Raw genomic sequence first — 16,763 nt, forward strand, 5'->3', positions numbered from 1 at the left:
CTCCTCAAGGTCCCCCATTTGTGACTGTCCCGCCGTCGACCCCTGGCCCACGTCCTCCCGCTGTCCTGGAATGTCCTCCCTCCTCATCTCCCCCAAACTAGCTCTTTTCCCCTCTTCAAAGCCCTACTGGGAACTCAGCTCCTCCAGGAGGCCTTCCCAGACTGAGCCCCCCCTTTCCCTCTGCTCCTCCTCCCCTCCCCTCCCCCCCCTCCTGCCCTCTGCTCTTCCCCTTTCCCCTCCCCTCAGCCTGCGCATATTTGTATAAATTATTTATTACCCTATTTATTTTGTCAATGAGGTGCATATCTCCATGATTCTATTTATCTTGATGATGTTTTGTTTTGTTTTGTTCTGCTTTGCTATCTCCCCCGTTTAGACTGTGAGCCTGTCGTTGGGCAGGGATCGTCTCTATCTGTTGCCGGATGGTATATTCCAAGCACTTAGTACAGTGCTCTGCACATAGTAAGTACTCAATAAATACTGTTGAATGAATGAATATCTACTCCAGCACTTAGAACGGTGCTTGACATAGTAAGCGCTTAACAAATACCATCACCATCATCATCACCCAGCACAGCCGCGTTAAGGTGAGCATTGTTAGGTGATGCACAAGCAAACCATCCTAAAATCACCTCTCCTCCAAGAGGCCTCCCCTCTGTTGTCTCTGCACTTACCTGTGTACCCCTTAAGCACTTTGATTCTCACCCCAACCTCCCAGCACTTATATACATATTGTGGGCTCTAATCCCTGCTCCACCACTTGTCTGCTGTGTGACTTTGGGCAAGTCACTTCACTTCTCTGGGCCTCAGTTCCCTCATCTGCAAAATGGGGATTAAGACTGAGCCCCATGTGGGACAGGGACTGTGTCCAAACCGATACCCTTGTATAAGTTCATTCGTTCATTTGTATTTATTGAGAGCTTACTGTGTGCAAAGCACTGAACTATCTACCCCAGCACTTAGTACACTGCCTGGCCCATAGTAAGGGCTCAACAAATACCACAATCATTATTATTATTGTAATACTTTTCCTGATCTATAATTTATTTTAATTTCTGCCTCCTCTTGTAAACAGTAAACTCCTTGTAGGCAGTGATCATGTCTACCAACTCTATTATACTGTACTCTCCCGAGCGCTTAGTACAGTGCTCTGCCTATGGTAAGCACTTAATAAACACCACTGATTGACCGCCCAGTTGTTGAAAGACTGACTACAGTCCAGAACTTCATTGTTCGTGATCTTGTCTTCCCACCTGATACTGAGTAGGCCCACAAGTGATGGAGATGGGACCGCTCAAGGACTCGGACAGAGCGTGTGGATGTGGTCCAGGTCTCCCATCCATAAAGAGAGAATAATAATAACAATTATGGCATTTGTTAAGCACTTACTAAGTGCCAGGCACTGTTCTAAGCATTGGGATAGATACAAGGTAAGCAGGTTGTCCCACATGAGGCTCACAGTCTTTATCCCCATTTTACAGATGAGATAACTGAGGCACAGAAAAGCTAAGTGACTTGCCCAAAGTCACACAACTGACAAGCGGCAGAGCCAGGATTAGAACCCAAGACCTCTGACTCCCAAGCCTGTTTCCACTAAGCCACACTGCTTATCATAGACAACACTCCAGCTCTGTAGATCAATCAATGGTATTTACTGAGCACTTTCTGTGTGTGTGCAGAGCACTGTACTAGGCGCTTGGGGGAGTAAAAAATGACAGAGTTGGTAGACATGTTCTCTGCCCACAAGATCTTTAGTTTTGCCCAGAGTTTGATGCCACGCTGTCACCACACTCTGACAATCTCCCAAAGGATGTGCTGGCCTTCTTGATTCCGTTTTTACTTATCTGCTTGCTCTTCCATCAGTGGAGGCAAGAACAGTAAGGTGAAGGTAGTAATATATCTATTCAGGGAAAAACCTACCGAATTTCAGATCACAATGCAACTCGAATGATTAATATTTCTTTGTACCTACCTTCTGGGATATTCAGAGTGGGGAGCTTTCAGACATTGCTATTTCATCTTCACATTTCCGTGAGATATCGCCAGAAATGAACTGCCCTGACAAGAAACTAAGGCGGCTGAGGTACCAAGAGTGAAAAATGATTTGTTCAAAGTCATCCGAGTCCATCAGCAGCAAAGCTTGAAATTGACCTCAAGTCTTCTGTCTCCCAGGCCGCTAATTAACAATGACATCCTATTTTTATGAACCTACTGTCCCCCCAACAATGCAATGCGTATATTCTTGTATAACCTCGCTTTAATGAGAGCCTGCACTGCAGTATTGACCTGGACCTTGACACCACATCCATGAGCATATAACCGTTTCTTCTGGCACTGCACTGTGCTATATCCAGAGGCACAGAGTCAGAAGAACATTCCCTAATCCTGCTGTCATGTTCTAGCCAAAATACCTAGGAAAAACAGTCATCATGGCAGAACTGAATGTGTTTCAAAGCTGGAGTATAAATGCTGAAAATTTCTTGGAATCACCGGAACAACCTGAAGAGGCAAATTCATAGTTTATGGACCCAACCAATGGGTACCTGCAGTGAAGTCGTGGGTTGGCTAATGAGCCCTAAGACGTGAAATGATCCGCTAGTGCAGCTGCGAATGGATCAATGAGTAATAGTCACCACCATCAAGGGGAAAGAGTCAATCCTGGGACTATGATGTGGTCCATTTTAAAGCTGTCCTGTTCCTCTTTCTTTCTCTTTCTTTCTTTCTTCCTTTCTCTCTCTCTCTCCCCCACCACCCCCGTCCCCCTTCCTAGACCTACCAAGCCTGTAGCCACCGGCCTCAGCTCTTAATTTTTTTTTTTTAAATGGTATTTGTCAAGCGCTTATTATGTGCCAGGTACTGAACTAAGCCCTGGGGTAGATACAATTCATGTCCAACTTGGGACTCACAGCCGATCCCCATTTTACAGATGGGGGAACTGAGGCCGAGAATGAAGCGACACAGAAGACAAGTGGTGGAGCCATGCTTGCCTAATCAGTCTTTTTAATTGAGCGTTTTCTGAGCATGAAACATTATCTTGAGCACTTGGGAGAGTACCACAGATGCAAGACACATAATCGCTGTCTCCGGGGGGTTGATAATCACTGTGGGGACTGAATGCGTCTGTTGTTATGGTATACTCTCCTGAACGCGTAGTACAGTGCTCTGCACCGGTAAGTGGTCAGTAAATACAACTGAATGCTAATAGTGTGGGCAGATGATAAGAATTACTTCAAATAGTAGGTGGGAGGAAGAACAATATAAAGGAGCAACCCTGGCCCATCCCACTCTACTCAGAGGGGAGGATAGCAGTGGCTGCATTTTACCCAACCCAAACTGTGGGTACCCAAGCAACAAACATTTTTTGGGATGGGGGTGGTATGACTATGTAGTCTGAGGGCATGGGGTGGATGGGGATTCTAAATATAGATGCTAAATACAGATACTAAATGCAAATTAAAAGAAGCAGTGTAGGCTAGTGGATGGAGCACAGACATGGGAGATCATGTTTCTGATCCTGGCCCTGCCACTTGTCTGCTGTGTGACCTTGGGCAAGTCACTTAACTTCTCTGGGCCTCAGTTTCCTCATCTTTAAAAGGGGATTAAGACTGTCAGCTCCATGTGGACAGGGACTGTGTCCAACCTGATTAACTTGTATCTACAGAACAGTGCCTGGCACATAGTGAGTGCTTAACAAATACCATTAAAAAAAAAAAAAGACTACAGTGACCTTTCCTCCCCTTGTCCCTTCCTCTCCATTAATCAATCAATCGGTGGTATTTACTGAGCACTTTCTGCATACGGAGCATGATCCTGGACTGCAATGAGCTTACAGTCTAGAAGGGGAAACAGACATTAGTAAAGAAATTATGGATATGTACTTCAGTGCTGTGAGTTTGGGGTGAATATCGAGTGCTTAAAGGATGCAGATCCAACTGCATCAATGATGCAGAAGGGAGAGGGAGCTGGGGAAACGAGGGCTTAATCAGGGATGGCTTCTTGGAGGAGATGTGATTTTAATAAGGCTTCGAAAGTGGGGAGAATGGGGGTCTGGCATATATGGAGGGGGCGAGAGTTCCAAGCCAGAAGGAGGACGTAGAAAAGGGATTGGCAGTGAGACCGATGAGATTGGACAGTGAGCAAGCTCGTGCTAGAAAAGCAGAGCGTGCGGGCTGGGTTGTAGTAGGAGATCAGTGAGGTGAGGTGAGGTAGGATGGGGTGAGCGGATTGAGTACTTTCAAACCAACGGTAAGGACTTTCTGTCTGATGCGGAGGTGGCTGGGCAACCAGTGGAGATTCCTGAGGAGTAGGACTGAATTTTTTCTTTTTTTTTAAATGATCCGGAGAGCAGAGTGTAGTGGGGAGAGACAGGAGGTAGGGAGGTCACCAAGGAGGCCGATGCAGTAGACAAAGGATGGACAGTGTTTGGATCAGCACAGTGTCAGTTTGAATGGAGAGGAACGGGTGGATTTCAGCGATGCTGTGGAAATAGAACTGAAGGGAATTGGTGACATTATTCCTGGGAACTTTCCCAACTCCAGATTTCCCATCAATCAATCTGGCTCCTCTCACCCCACAGGGGACGCCACACCCAGCGGGCGGACGTACACTGGGCCCCAGCCCCGAGCTCCATTTGGCCCGCCGGCCTCGCGGCAAACAGCTGGGCCGCCGGCCCCCACCGATTCTGTAACCACCCCATCTGGGTCCCTGCTCGGCCTCACCCCCAGGACGGCCAATCCCGCCGTCCTCGGTTTCCTCTCTCCTCCCCCCGCCTCTATGTGTGTTCACTCCCGCTACAGCCAACAGGAGCTGGGGCTGAGGTAAGTTCATCAGAATGTCTTCAGTGTGCTTGTGTCGCTGGTTTAGAAAAAACAAAAACATACAAACCATGGGGGATGGGGAAGACAGACACGGGAGGGACCTCGTTAGAAATCCGGAAGGGCAAGAAAACTGCTCAGAACAGGGAAGAGCGAGATTGGTGCAAGGTGAGGAGGAGGAGGAGGAGGAAGGAAGGGAATGGAATTCCCTGCACTGCTTGGGCATAATGTCAGATGTGGCTTTCAGATCCTGGGCTACGTCTGCAATTAGCACATGACATATCTCTCCATGCAAACTGCTACCTTGTGGTACAGTCTCTCATAATATCCCAACTGGATTATTGCATCAGCCTCCTTTCTGATCTCCCATCCTCCTGTCTCTCCCCACTTCAGTCTATATTTCACTCCGCTGGCCGGATTATCTTTCTACAGAAACGCTCTGGGCATGTCACTGCCCTCCTCAAAAATCTCCAGTGGTTGCCTATCAACCTTCGTATGAAGCAAAAACTCCTCACTCTAGGCTTCAAAGCTCTCCATCACCTGGCCCCTCCTACCTCACCTCCCTTCTGTCCTTCTACAGCCCAGCCCACACATTGTGCCTCGTTCTCGCCTGTCCCGCCATCGACCCCTGGCCCACATCCTACCTCAGGCCAGAAATGCCCTTCCTCCTCACATCCGTCAAACTAACTCTCTTCCCCTCTTCAAAGCCCTACTGAGAGCTCACCTCCTCCTGGAGCCCTTTTCAGACTGAGCCCCCCCCTCTTTCCCTCTGCTCCTCCTCCCCTCCCCATCGCCCCTACTCCCTCCCTCTGCTCTAACCCCTTCCCCTCCCCACAGCACTTGTGTATATCTGTACATACTTAATACTCTATTTTATTAGTATATTGTATATATTTATGATTCTATTTATCTATTTTGATGGCATTGATGCCTGTCTACTTGTTTTGTTTATGTTCCCCCTTCTAGATTCCCCCTTCTAGACTGTGAGCCCGTTGTTGGGTAGGGATTGTCTCTGTTGCCAAATTGTAATTTCCAAGCGCTTAGTACAGTGCTCTGCACACAGTAAGTGCTCAATAAATATGATTGAATGAATATATGTATATACATAGTTGTTATTCAGAACCAGAGGTATGCCTGTTAGAGTGTCCGGTTCAACTCTTTAAGCAGAGAACAATTCTCTGCTTCATAAATTTTCCCAACACTGTTCCTAACTACCATATTGTTCCAAAGGTCAGACAACCTTGAATTTTAAATGATCCTCAAAAATGGAAAAATGTTTCAGCATAGAAAAAGAATCCATCCCTCCATTTAATCTCCCCACACCATTCATTCATTCAATCGCATTTATTGAGTGCTTACCATGAGCAGATGAGCAGACGGAGCTAGATGATAGGAGTGAGGAAAAATGGAAAAGTTTCCATTCCTTGAAAAGTGCAATTTCCCCAGGGACAATCTAAAGGTTGTTGACAATGCAATCTGAAGTTAAATTATTGTATTTTACTGCTAAAAATGGCAAAAACAAAAATGAAAAATCTTGTTTTGATGTCTTGATTAATCAATCGATGACATTTACTGACCACTTAATGTTAATTCATTCATTCAATAGTATTTATTGAGCACTTACTATGTGCAGAGCACTGTACTAAGCACTTGGAATGTACAATTTGGCAACAGTATCTGATAAGCACTTGGAAGAGTACAGTACTACAGAGTTGGTAGAGATGTTCTCGGCCCACAGTGAGTTTACGATCTATATGGGGAGACACATGTTACTTCAAAGCAAAACAATAACTGTTTTCTGGACACCTGGAAGTGCTAAGAAACTCCCACTACTAACTTTGACTAGTGGACCAGGTCTTTTGTAAGAACCAGGCAAAGAAAAGTCAAATACTGCCCTGGCAAACATGGCCTACAAGCAATTCCAAAGAACGGCACACTCTAATCTCAGTTTTGCTTCCCTTTTTCCTCAGTTTCCTTATCTGTAAAATGAAGATGGTGGAACAGCATAATGCAGATAACCCTCAGTCATAAATGATAAGCACATTATTAAAAAGGTTTACTATTTTATGGGTTTTTTTTTTACCATGTCTACATGGGCCAAGTATACATTTTTGAAGATAATTTTCCTGTTAAAAAATAGTGTTTGGAGCCCAAATCTGTATGAAGCACATCTAATGACGTTAGCTGTGTATGCTCAATGCAGAAAGGCCGTATTTTTTTTTAGGTTATCTACTAAGTGCTTACTATGTGCCAAGCACTATACTATGCAATGGGGTGGATACATGCTTACCAGGTCGGACACAGTCCCTGTTCCACAAGGGGCTCATATTTTTAATCCCCATTTTACACATCAGGAAACTGGGGTACCGAAAAGTAAAGTGACTTTTCATTCATTCATATTTAATGAACGCTTACTGTGTGTGGAACACTGTACTAAGCGCTTGGAAAATACAATGCGGCAACAAATAGAGAAGAGAAAAGAGAAGCAGCATGGCTCAGTGGAAAGAGCACAGGCTTAGGAGTCAGAAGTCATGGGTTCTAATCCCAGCTCCGCCACCTGTCAGCTGTGTACCTTTGGCCAAGTCACTTAACTTCTCGGTGCCTCAGTGACCTCATCTGTAAAATGGGGATTACGACTGTGAGCCTCACATGGGACAATCTGATTACCCTGGATCTACCCCAGCACTGAGAACAGTGCTCTGCACATAGTAATCGCTTAACAAATACCAACATTATTACTAGAGACAATCCGTACCCAACAATGGACTTACTCCAGGTCACCCAGCAGACAAGTGGTAGAACCAGGATTAGAATAATAATAATAATAATTATAGTATTTGTGTTGAGCGCTTATAATGTACCAAGCACTGTTCTAAGTGCTGTGGTAGATATAAGGTAATCAGGTTGTCCTAGTGGGGCTCACAGTCTCAATCCCCATTTTACAGATGAGGGAACTGAGGTACAGAGAAGTGAAGTGACTTGCCCAAGGTCACACAGCAGACAAGTGGCAGAGCTGGGATTAGAACACACGTCCTCTGAGTCCCAAGTCCATGCTCTTGCCATTAAGCCACACTGCTTCTCTAAAACCCCAGGTCCTTTTGAGTCCCAGGCCCGGGCGCTATCTGCCAGGCCATGCTGCAGGGCCATTAATCAGTAGTCCCCTCTCTATGTGTGGTTTGGGATTCCTGATGTGGGATACACACTAACACACGGCTCTTCGGGCTTTACCAGACCATCTCCGTCCCTTCCTCTCTGCAGCTTCCCCTGGAAGGCCCTGGGGTCAACGAGATTCAACAGCTGCCAACTGCCAAACTTGTAGGTCCCCTGCACATACATACCACCTCACAGGAAAGATCGTCAGCATTACCTCAAACTCACCCCTTTTACTCCTTCCTCGTTCAATTGAGACACAAAGTACATGAATTAAATCCTCCTAACATCAGTTAGCTAGTGAGTCAGGTATATTAGCAGTGACAAGCCACGGGTTGTTTCCGTGACATTTTTCAATCTGCTGTCAGACTGACCCTCGCTGGGCACGATCAGTAGGTTGGAAAAATCAGGGGAGAATGCTGGATTTCTATTTATAGGAGGGTTCTACACAAATTTAGAGGCAATACCTTCATTCAGGACTTGCAGAAAACCAGATTTGCTACACCCAGTGAGTGGATTTTTTTCATCAGTCTAACTGCCGACTATTAGAATTCCAGCCAAACGCATTTCCTAGATTTTAGACCTTGATCGGCCCTCAACTTTGCCAGCACGTCTCTGTTCCAACCTGCACAGAGCTATCTTTCGTTGTTTGAAGGTTACAAAGCACACTGTGGAATCACGTCAACTTGTGAGTTTTGTCTCTCCCCATTCCAGTCTATACTTCATTCCACTGCCCGGATCATCGTTCTACAAAAAAGCTGAGGAGACGTCATCGCTCTCCTCAAAGATCTCCAGAGGTTGCCTATCCACCTCTGTATCAAACACTGCTCTCCTTCTACAACCTAGCCCGCACACTTCACTATTCTAGTGCTAACCTACTCACTGTGACTCGATCTCGCCCGTCTAGCCACCGACTCCTGGCCCACGTTCTGCCTCTGGTCCGGAACGCCCTTCCCTCCTCAATTCCACCAATTACTCTCCCCACCTTCAAAGCCTTATTGAACACACATCTCCTCCAAGAGGCCTTCCCAGACTCAGACCCACTTTTCCTCATCTCCCACTTTCTTCTGCGTCGCCCTGACTTGCTCCCTTTGCTCTTCCCCCCGCCCCAGTCCACAGCACTTATGTATATATCTGTAATTTTATTTATTTTTATTGATATCTGTTCCCCCCCTCTAGACTGTGAGCTCATTGTGAGCAGGGAATATCACTGTTTATTGTTGTACTTTCCCAAGCACTTAGTACAGTGCTCTGCCCACAGCAAGCGCTTAATAAATGTGACAATGAACTGAATGAATGAGAGTCACAGAGACAAGCTCTTTGTACATTGCTCTCCCTTCTACTTAGACTGTGAGCCCCATGTGAGACTTTATGATCCTGCATCTACCTCAGTGCTTAGTACAGTGCTTGGTACATAGTAAGTGCTTAACAAATACCACAATATATTGTGTTTACACTACTCAGGATGAACAGTGCATGCCCATACAGAGCTGCTCCGAAACCAACGGTGCCACCAAATGGCACTGGTATCTCTTGCAATACATGGTCTGAATTGGGCTGCCGATGTTCTATACTGTGGTGGGCGGGAATGTGCCTTATCAACTCCGTGTACTTACTCTCCTAAATGCTTAGTTCAGTGGAGAACATGTCTACCAACTCTTTTATATTGTACTCCCCCAAGTGTTTAGCATAGTACTCTGCACACAGAGAGTGCTCAATATGATTGACTAAGTGTAAAATAGACTCCATTAGTTATTTTAGTTTAGGCCTGGAGAAAGAATGTGCAGCAAGTATTAATTCACTTGCCTCTCAGTCTGCCACATTTCTCTGCAAACACAGGAGTGTTTTAAGGCAGCTTTGTGCATAAGTGGCCTGCAAAGCGGGTCAGAATGAAAAGCCTTTTATAAAGGTTAAAATCCTCTACAAGAGCACCTCCTCCCATAAAATTTAACTCCAGCTTTTTCTGTATTGCGGATTTCCCTAACTCTCATGTTCCCCAATCCTGATGAGGACAGTATTAAAGCTCCCTTCTCTGGGAAAATGACCACGTCTCTTCCTGGGGTCACATTCCTACATGCCTTGGGATGTTCTGTTCCTAAACAAACTGCATTTTTGTTGCTGGTAGACAGCAAGATGAGTAGAGGCAGGCGCAGATTCCTTCTGACTCTAAGCCTTTTTCTGTCAGTTAGCAACTCTTTTCCCTAGTAGGAAAACAGAGGAAAAGACGGCTAACAGGTGGAGGGATACAGCTAGTTGTTCAGACAGCGGAGAAGGGAGTTGCTCCCTCCTCCCCGCTGGGAGGTCCTTCAAAAAGCCCATTCCCTTCCCTCAGAAACTTGCCACTAATTGCTTCTAAGAAAAAGTTTTCAAGCTCAACCAAACAAATCTCAAATACACTGTCACAAAATGGGGCAAAAAACTGCCTTCAAAATGAAGGCTAAAGGAAATGAAGGTCAAGGCAACAAGTTTATGTCCCCCTCAGGTTTGCTTGTAAAACCATTCTAATCCGAACTAGCATTCTGGTTAATGGCTTCCAGAATTGTGCAATCAAAGTGAGGATGTGGGGAGGCAAAATACATTGACGACAAAGGGATGTGGCGACTTTAGCCACATCTGCGAGTTAATGTGAGTCCAGCAATCATTCAGCAGGGCCCCAGCCTCATTCTGTACAGGAGGAGCACGGGAAAATTCTGGCCTACCCCTCTACATCTTTGAACCCCAGAGGGAGGGTAAAGGAGTAATCCCAGACATTGCTTCAACAGCTGCAATTCATAAGACCTGGGGAAAACTAAATCTTTTTCCAAGATGGTGAAACCCTCATAAGCTACCGAGGTTATGGGCACAGCTTTGTGGGGTGGGACTAGACACCTGTCCCAATCACGATTTGGGGTTCTGCTGGGTGTCCCAGTCCTTCAAGTTGCTAAGGAGGACCTGGGTTCTAAACCCAGCTCTGCCACTTGTCGGCCGTGTGACCTTAGGCAGGTCACTTAACTGTTCTGGGCCTCAGTTACCTCCTCTGTAATGTGGGGATCAAGACCGTGAGTCCCATGTGGGGCAGGGACTACGTCCAACCTGATTAGCTTGTATCCACTCCAGTGCTCAGAGCAGTGCTTGACACAGAGTAAGTGCTTAACAATGACCATTATTATTACTGTTACTACAAATTCTAGTGGATAGAGCAGGGGAATGAGAGTCAGAAGGACCTGGTTCTAATCCCAGCTCTGCCTCTTGGCTGCTGTGTGACCTTGGGCTTCACTTCACTTCTCTGTGTCTCAGTTTCCTCCTCTGTAAAGTGGGGATTAAGACTGTGAGCCCCATGTGGGACAAGGACTATGTCCAACCTGACAATCTTGTATCTACCCCAGCACTTAGTACAGTGCCTGGTACATAGTAAGCACTTAAATACCATAAAAAATGCTACTACAAATGCTATAAATAGCACTGATTGACTGATTACAAAGTGTGGCTACAGTGCCCAGGTTTCCTTTCTAGCAGAATATATGTATTTGAAATAATCTGGGTAATGTCTTTTTGATAAAAATTCTAGTGAACAGGCTTAGAGAATTGATTAGAATAGGGCTCCCCACACTGTACCTTCATTTAGAGAGGTAAATTATTCAGGATCAATTTCCATTCTGGCACGTAGCAAGCACTTGACAAAACACCACAATTACTGTTCTTCTTATAACCAGGAGCATTTTCGTGGGAGGTGGCAAGAGCAGATGGGGAAGCCTAAAGGGCCCCAAAGGAGCACTGTTTTGGTTTCTGCCCATGCCCTGCTTCTGGTATCAAGGAAGACTCACTCCCTCTGCTTCACACCCAGTCCACTTCTCAGAATGTAAATGAGGGGAGGACAAGGCCTCTGATTCTCTCCTCTGATTCCCTCCTCAGAATTTGGGGAAAACACCAGTCAAAGCACCAGACTAATGGCTGTGGTTCAGTTGAGCCAATGCAGCCCAACTCTCTGACCTGCTATGGGACACCTCAGTATGCTCTGTAGCAGCAGACAGGTGGTCAGAGGCTCAAGAACCTGCCCCCAGGGCTGTCAGGCCAGGAATTGGGGGTGGAGGGGTGCTGAATAATAATAATTGTGGTATTTGTTAAGCACTTACCATGTGCCAAGCACTGCACTAAGAGGTGTGTAGGTACAATATGATCAGATGAGACACTAGAGACTACGCTACATGGGGCTAAGGGGTAGGGGAAATGGCTTTTCATCACCATTTTACAGATAAGGACACTGAAGCAAAAAGTTCCAAGTGACTTGTCCAAAGTCACACGGTAAGCAACTGGCCGGCCGGGATTATAAAAATTATAATGGTACTCGTTAAGCACTTGCTATGTGCCAGGCACTGTTCTAAGCGCTGGACCGGATACAAGTTAATCAGATTGGACACAGTCCCTGTCCCACATTGGGCTCACACTTTCAATCCCCATTTTTCACAGATGAGGTAACTGAGGCACAGAAAAGTGAAGTGACTTGTCCAAGGTCACCCAGCAGAAAAGTGGTGGAGCCGGAAATAGAACCTATTATCCCATGACTAGAATTCTGACTCCTAGGCCCATGCTCTGTCCACTATACCATGCTGGATTAAAACCCTTGATTGAAAAGTAGCATATGCTAGTGGAGAGAGCAAGGGCCTGAGAGTGAGAGGACCTGGGTTCTAATCCCAGCTCCTCCACTTGTCTGCTGTATGACCAAGTCACTTCACTTCTCTGTGCCTCAGTTCCCTCATCTGTAAAATGGGGATTAAGATTGTGAACCCTGTGTGGGAAAGGGTCTGTGTCCAACCTGATTATCTTGTATCTACCACAGCGGTTAGTACAGTGCCTGGCACATAGTAAGCATTTAACAAATACCATAAAAAAATACTAAAATAAAAAAACCTGGGTCTCCTGACTTCCAGGCTCGGGTTCCTTCCTCAAGATCACAAATATTGTGAAAAAGGAAGCAGGCCCCTTCATCTTCCTTCTCTCCTAACTCTATAAATGAAGAGGGTGTGGAGTGAGGGTTGGGTCAGACTGCCTGTATGCTAGACAGGTAGGGTATGTGTGTGTGGAGGGAAGGAGGGGGCAAGGAGAGGGGGGTGTAAGCGGAGGAATTAAAGGGGATGGGGAATGGGATGTTTCATGAAATTGGAATCGTTCTGCTCCTACTGAGACCAGTTACTAAACAGCAAACACAACTACTATGAAAAGCTTCTTCTACAAGCAACAACCTTGAGAGACGGTGCAGGTGCTAATTCTAGGACCCAATCATCACACTAGTGGATATTATCTTCATCCTGTTTTCTGTTCTTTCCCCAGTGATTTCTAAAGCCTCCAGGACAGTTTCACTTTGTCACCTGGAATAAAACCTCCTCTCTTCCACCACTAATTCCTGCTAGTAAAGATTTCTCAGCTGTGCAGGAATTATTAGGCTCCTTCCTCTGCCAAAGACTCTAATGGCTTCCTCTACGACTTCAGTCTATCACGTGTGCAAAGGATAATAGAACTAGTTCCAGCAACAGGCTGGGTTTAAAGTCCTGGAATCCTGAACAGGAAACGGATTTTTAAAAAGAGACACTATTTTCATTGGCGAACACTGAGTCAGCGGGTCTGTTTACCAAGGGCCTGCCTGTAAGTTAGTTGCCAGGAGAAGAATTTAAGTGAGGGTCTGTGTGCAAATTACCGCAGAATTTGGAAAACAGTGCTACATAGAGGGAAAAGGGAGAGTCCAGGCTTAATGTGTAGGTTGTGGCCTGAGGCCTCAGGCAGGAAAAACAGGCAATTTTGCCTGGAGTGGCACTTTCTTCGGCAGCAAGCATACTCTGCTGCATTTCAAGAGGAGGTGGCCCTGGGAAGTGACTAAAAACAGTTCTACCGTTTAAAAAAAGAACATAAAAACCTCAACAGCCACACAGAACTGTTTGACGACGATAACTATGTCAGAGGAAAAAGAGAAGTGAGAGCTTGCCTCCACCCTAAAGATCCAAATACTCTTTGATTACGTCTAAGTCCAAAAGAACGAGGGTGGGGTGCGTTGGGGAGAAGGGAAGGAGGAGTGGGAGGGGAAATAAGATCGGGGAAAGAAATCTGTCTTTCTCCTCAGTGAGACTAGTCTGTCCTTGGACAGGGGCCTAAAGAATAGAGGCTCTTCTGTTTTGGAAAAAGAAGGGCTCAAAGCATTAATGATTTCTCCCATTCTACAGAATTTAATTATTCCCCGACGCACTCTCCCTATTACCCTTACTTGTGAACAAAGGGGGTGTAAAAGGGGTCTTAGGACCCCTCAAATTGTGCTTCTAAAACCCTGTCAACACAGAGAAGATCCAGCAGAGGGTCCTGACAAGCATCTGGGGAGTCTTCCAGGGAACTGCGGAGCACATGGAATTCTCACTAGCTCCATCCGGACACATCCACATCAGGCCCCAGTCTCCAGGGCTGAAACTGACTTCCTGCAGAAAATCAGCAACAAAAGCTCCTGTATTCCTCCTCCTGATAATAACCGGTCACATGTTTCTCCTCAAGAGTTGACATTTTAAATCAGCCCAAATAACCTTGATCTGGCAATCTGGGAGAGCACCTAACAGAGGAGGATCTACTAAATCAACAAACAACATGGTATAACTCTAAGCACTCTCTCAATTTATTTTGAAGCTTCTCCCAAGGAAGAATAAATGCTGCTCCTCTAAGTACTCTCCCCCACCAGGTCAGCTTGAGACAAAGGAGAAGAGCCGTTCAAGAAAGCATGGACTGCGACTTTTTCCAAATCGCGGTCCAGGGAAGTGGAAGAGTGTCTTAAAGAGAAGGGGCATGGGAATGGCAAAATCAGAACGCTTGTAGAGACCAACTAGAGAAAAATGGTCAAACCAACCTCTTTCCAAGCTCCCCTCCTCCTCTTCCCCACTGAAAAGCAGTGGAAATATTCTCAGGTTCCAACAATCTCAATGCGGATCACCCCTTTCCCTTCATGCCAAGAAGAAATGTGGAAATGGTACTATTTTCTATAAACACTCAGCTACCACCCACTCCTCCTGCCCCACCCCTCATTCTGCTTTTGAAACAGAGGAATCAATCAGTGGTATTTGAATGCTTACTCTGTGCCCAGCACTTTACTAAACGCTTGGGACAGTACAGTGCAACAGAGTCGGCAGACACATTCCCAGCTTACACAAGCTTACGTGAATAACAGAAATAGGATTAACAGCCTAATAAAATAACATTTCCCAAAAAACCAAATTTTTTTTTAAAAGGGGATCCATATTAGGTCACCAGAGCAAACATCTTCAGAGACATATGGTTCAGGTAACAACCCCAGTTTGGTAAGTTCTAAATCTCCTATTTTCCCAACCACTCACCGGCCAGTCTAAAGGAAAAAATCGGCACCTTATAAATTTCTATCACTTTCAACCTGCTTTAAAACCGAAGAGTCAGAAACTTACTTCCTCCAGGTATCCTCGACTCCTGATGGCCTGTGACTCAGGAGCAGGTTTTGCCTACGGCACCGCTCAGAACAGCCAACACAATCCAACCGTCTTGGCTAAAAACTTGCACTTCCACATTAAAACCTCCTCCCGATTACAGAATCCAAACCACCTGCTTTCACCAATTCAGGAGGAGGGAAAATGGGCAGATTATGAAGCATGGAATAACTGGATAACGTCCCCTCTGCAGCAGCTGATCTCTGGGTCTTGCTCTACTCAGTCTCCAAGGGGCTGATTAACAGTCTGCTTTAGAAGGAATCGGGATGGACTCGTTACTCCTGGCAGTGAAGTCAGGGGGCAGGCTCTGGCTGGAACAACATGTGGCTTCCTGTCTGTGGCAGAGCAGAGGCACTTCCGAGCTCACAAGGGTTCATGGAGAAGCTCCAGATCCAGGAGAACAAGCTCCACCCCTTCCAGAACTCAAACTTGGCAACCATAGGGGATGGGTTGGGATTATGGCTTTGCCCGGCCACTCTGCTTAATCCAGGGAGCAGTTGTCCCACTTGGCTAATATGGGAGTAGGGTCATCGGTACCAGGGGATCAGGCGATCCTAGCCTCCCGACTCTCAATAACTGTTCGGAGCAGATGGACTGAGAACTCTCTTCTGTGAAATTAGGAAAAAACCAAGAGGGGGGGAAACTAATGTTGAAATCTGGGTAAAGGTCACTCATTGGAGTCAGAGACAAATGACAGTTCAGACTGCTTCCACAGACAAATTTCTATTGAAAACATCTGGAAAATTCCAGGCCAAATTCTCATCCTATGCGATTCTACAAGACATGCTGGCTTTGTGTTACTGGGTTTCAGCTGGAAATGACATTAAAACCCAGAATTGGTGGATTAAGATTATTTTTCCTGCCACCCCAAACAGACCCTGAATTCATTCTATGCTTTACATTGGATTCATTAAAAAAAAAAACCAAACCAAACAAAAAAACAGTATTTGTTAAGCAATCACTATGAGTCAATCACCGTTCTAAGCGCTGGGGTAGATAGATACAAACCAATCAGGACAGACACAGTCCTTGTCCACATGGGGCTCCCAGCCCAAGTAAGCCTTATTTGCTTGTATCCAATTACATTCTGAAAGCTCATCTATGGCTTTACCTAAAATGTTTGCTCTCAGTTCCCGAACTGTCATCATTCTTCAGTCTAATAGTTCAAAGAAATTTCATCTAATCCTTTCTTGCTACACTTTCTAATGGGCACTTCTTATTTCAATTCTCTTCCAGTATGAGAGCCTGTCGTAAAAAGGCCATGAGATCATGTCCACCCACTTTCTCCCACTGAGAGCCTTGTGTTTAAACCTGTAAGCACCTTTCTCTTAAAGGT

The 16,763-nt window shown here is 45.7% G+C and overlaps 1 protein-coding gene across 5 annotated transcripts in view; it reads right to left on the reverse strand.

Annotated features, from left to right (window-relative positions):
- The window catches only part of DGKD (diacylglycerol kinase delta), a 140,039-nt gene that overhangs the window by 63,339 nt on the left and 59,937 nt on the right, over positions 1-16,763 (reverse strand). The window contains exon 1 of one of the 5 annotated variants that reach the window (XM_029065322.2): positions 15,389-15,795. The exons of the other annotated variants lie outside the window; for them this stretch is intronic. The gene's annotated coding sequence lies outside the window, so the exon portion shown is untranslated. Of the gene's footprint in view, positions 1-15,388; positions 15,796-16,763 lie in introns of those variants that run through there. 5 annotated transcript variants of the gene reach the window in all.

This window comes from Ornithorhynchus anatinus, chromosome 1 (genome assembly GCF_004115215.2).
Source record: "Ornithorhynchus anatinus isolate Pmale09 chromosome 1, mOrnAna1.pri.v4, whole genome shotgun sequence".
Lineage (NCBI taxonomy): Eukaryota > Metazoa > Chordata > Mammalia > Monotremata > Ornithorhynchidae > Ornithorhynchus > Ornithorhynchus anatinus.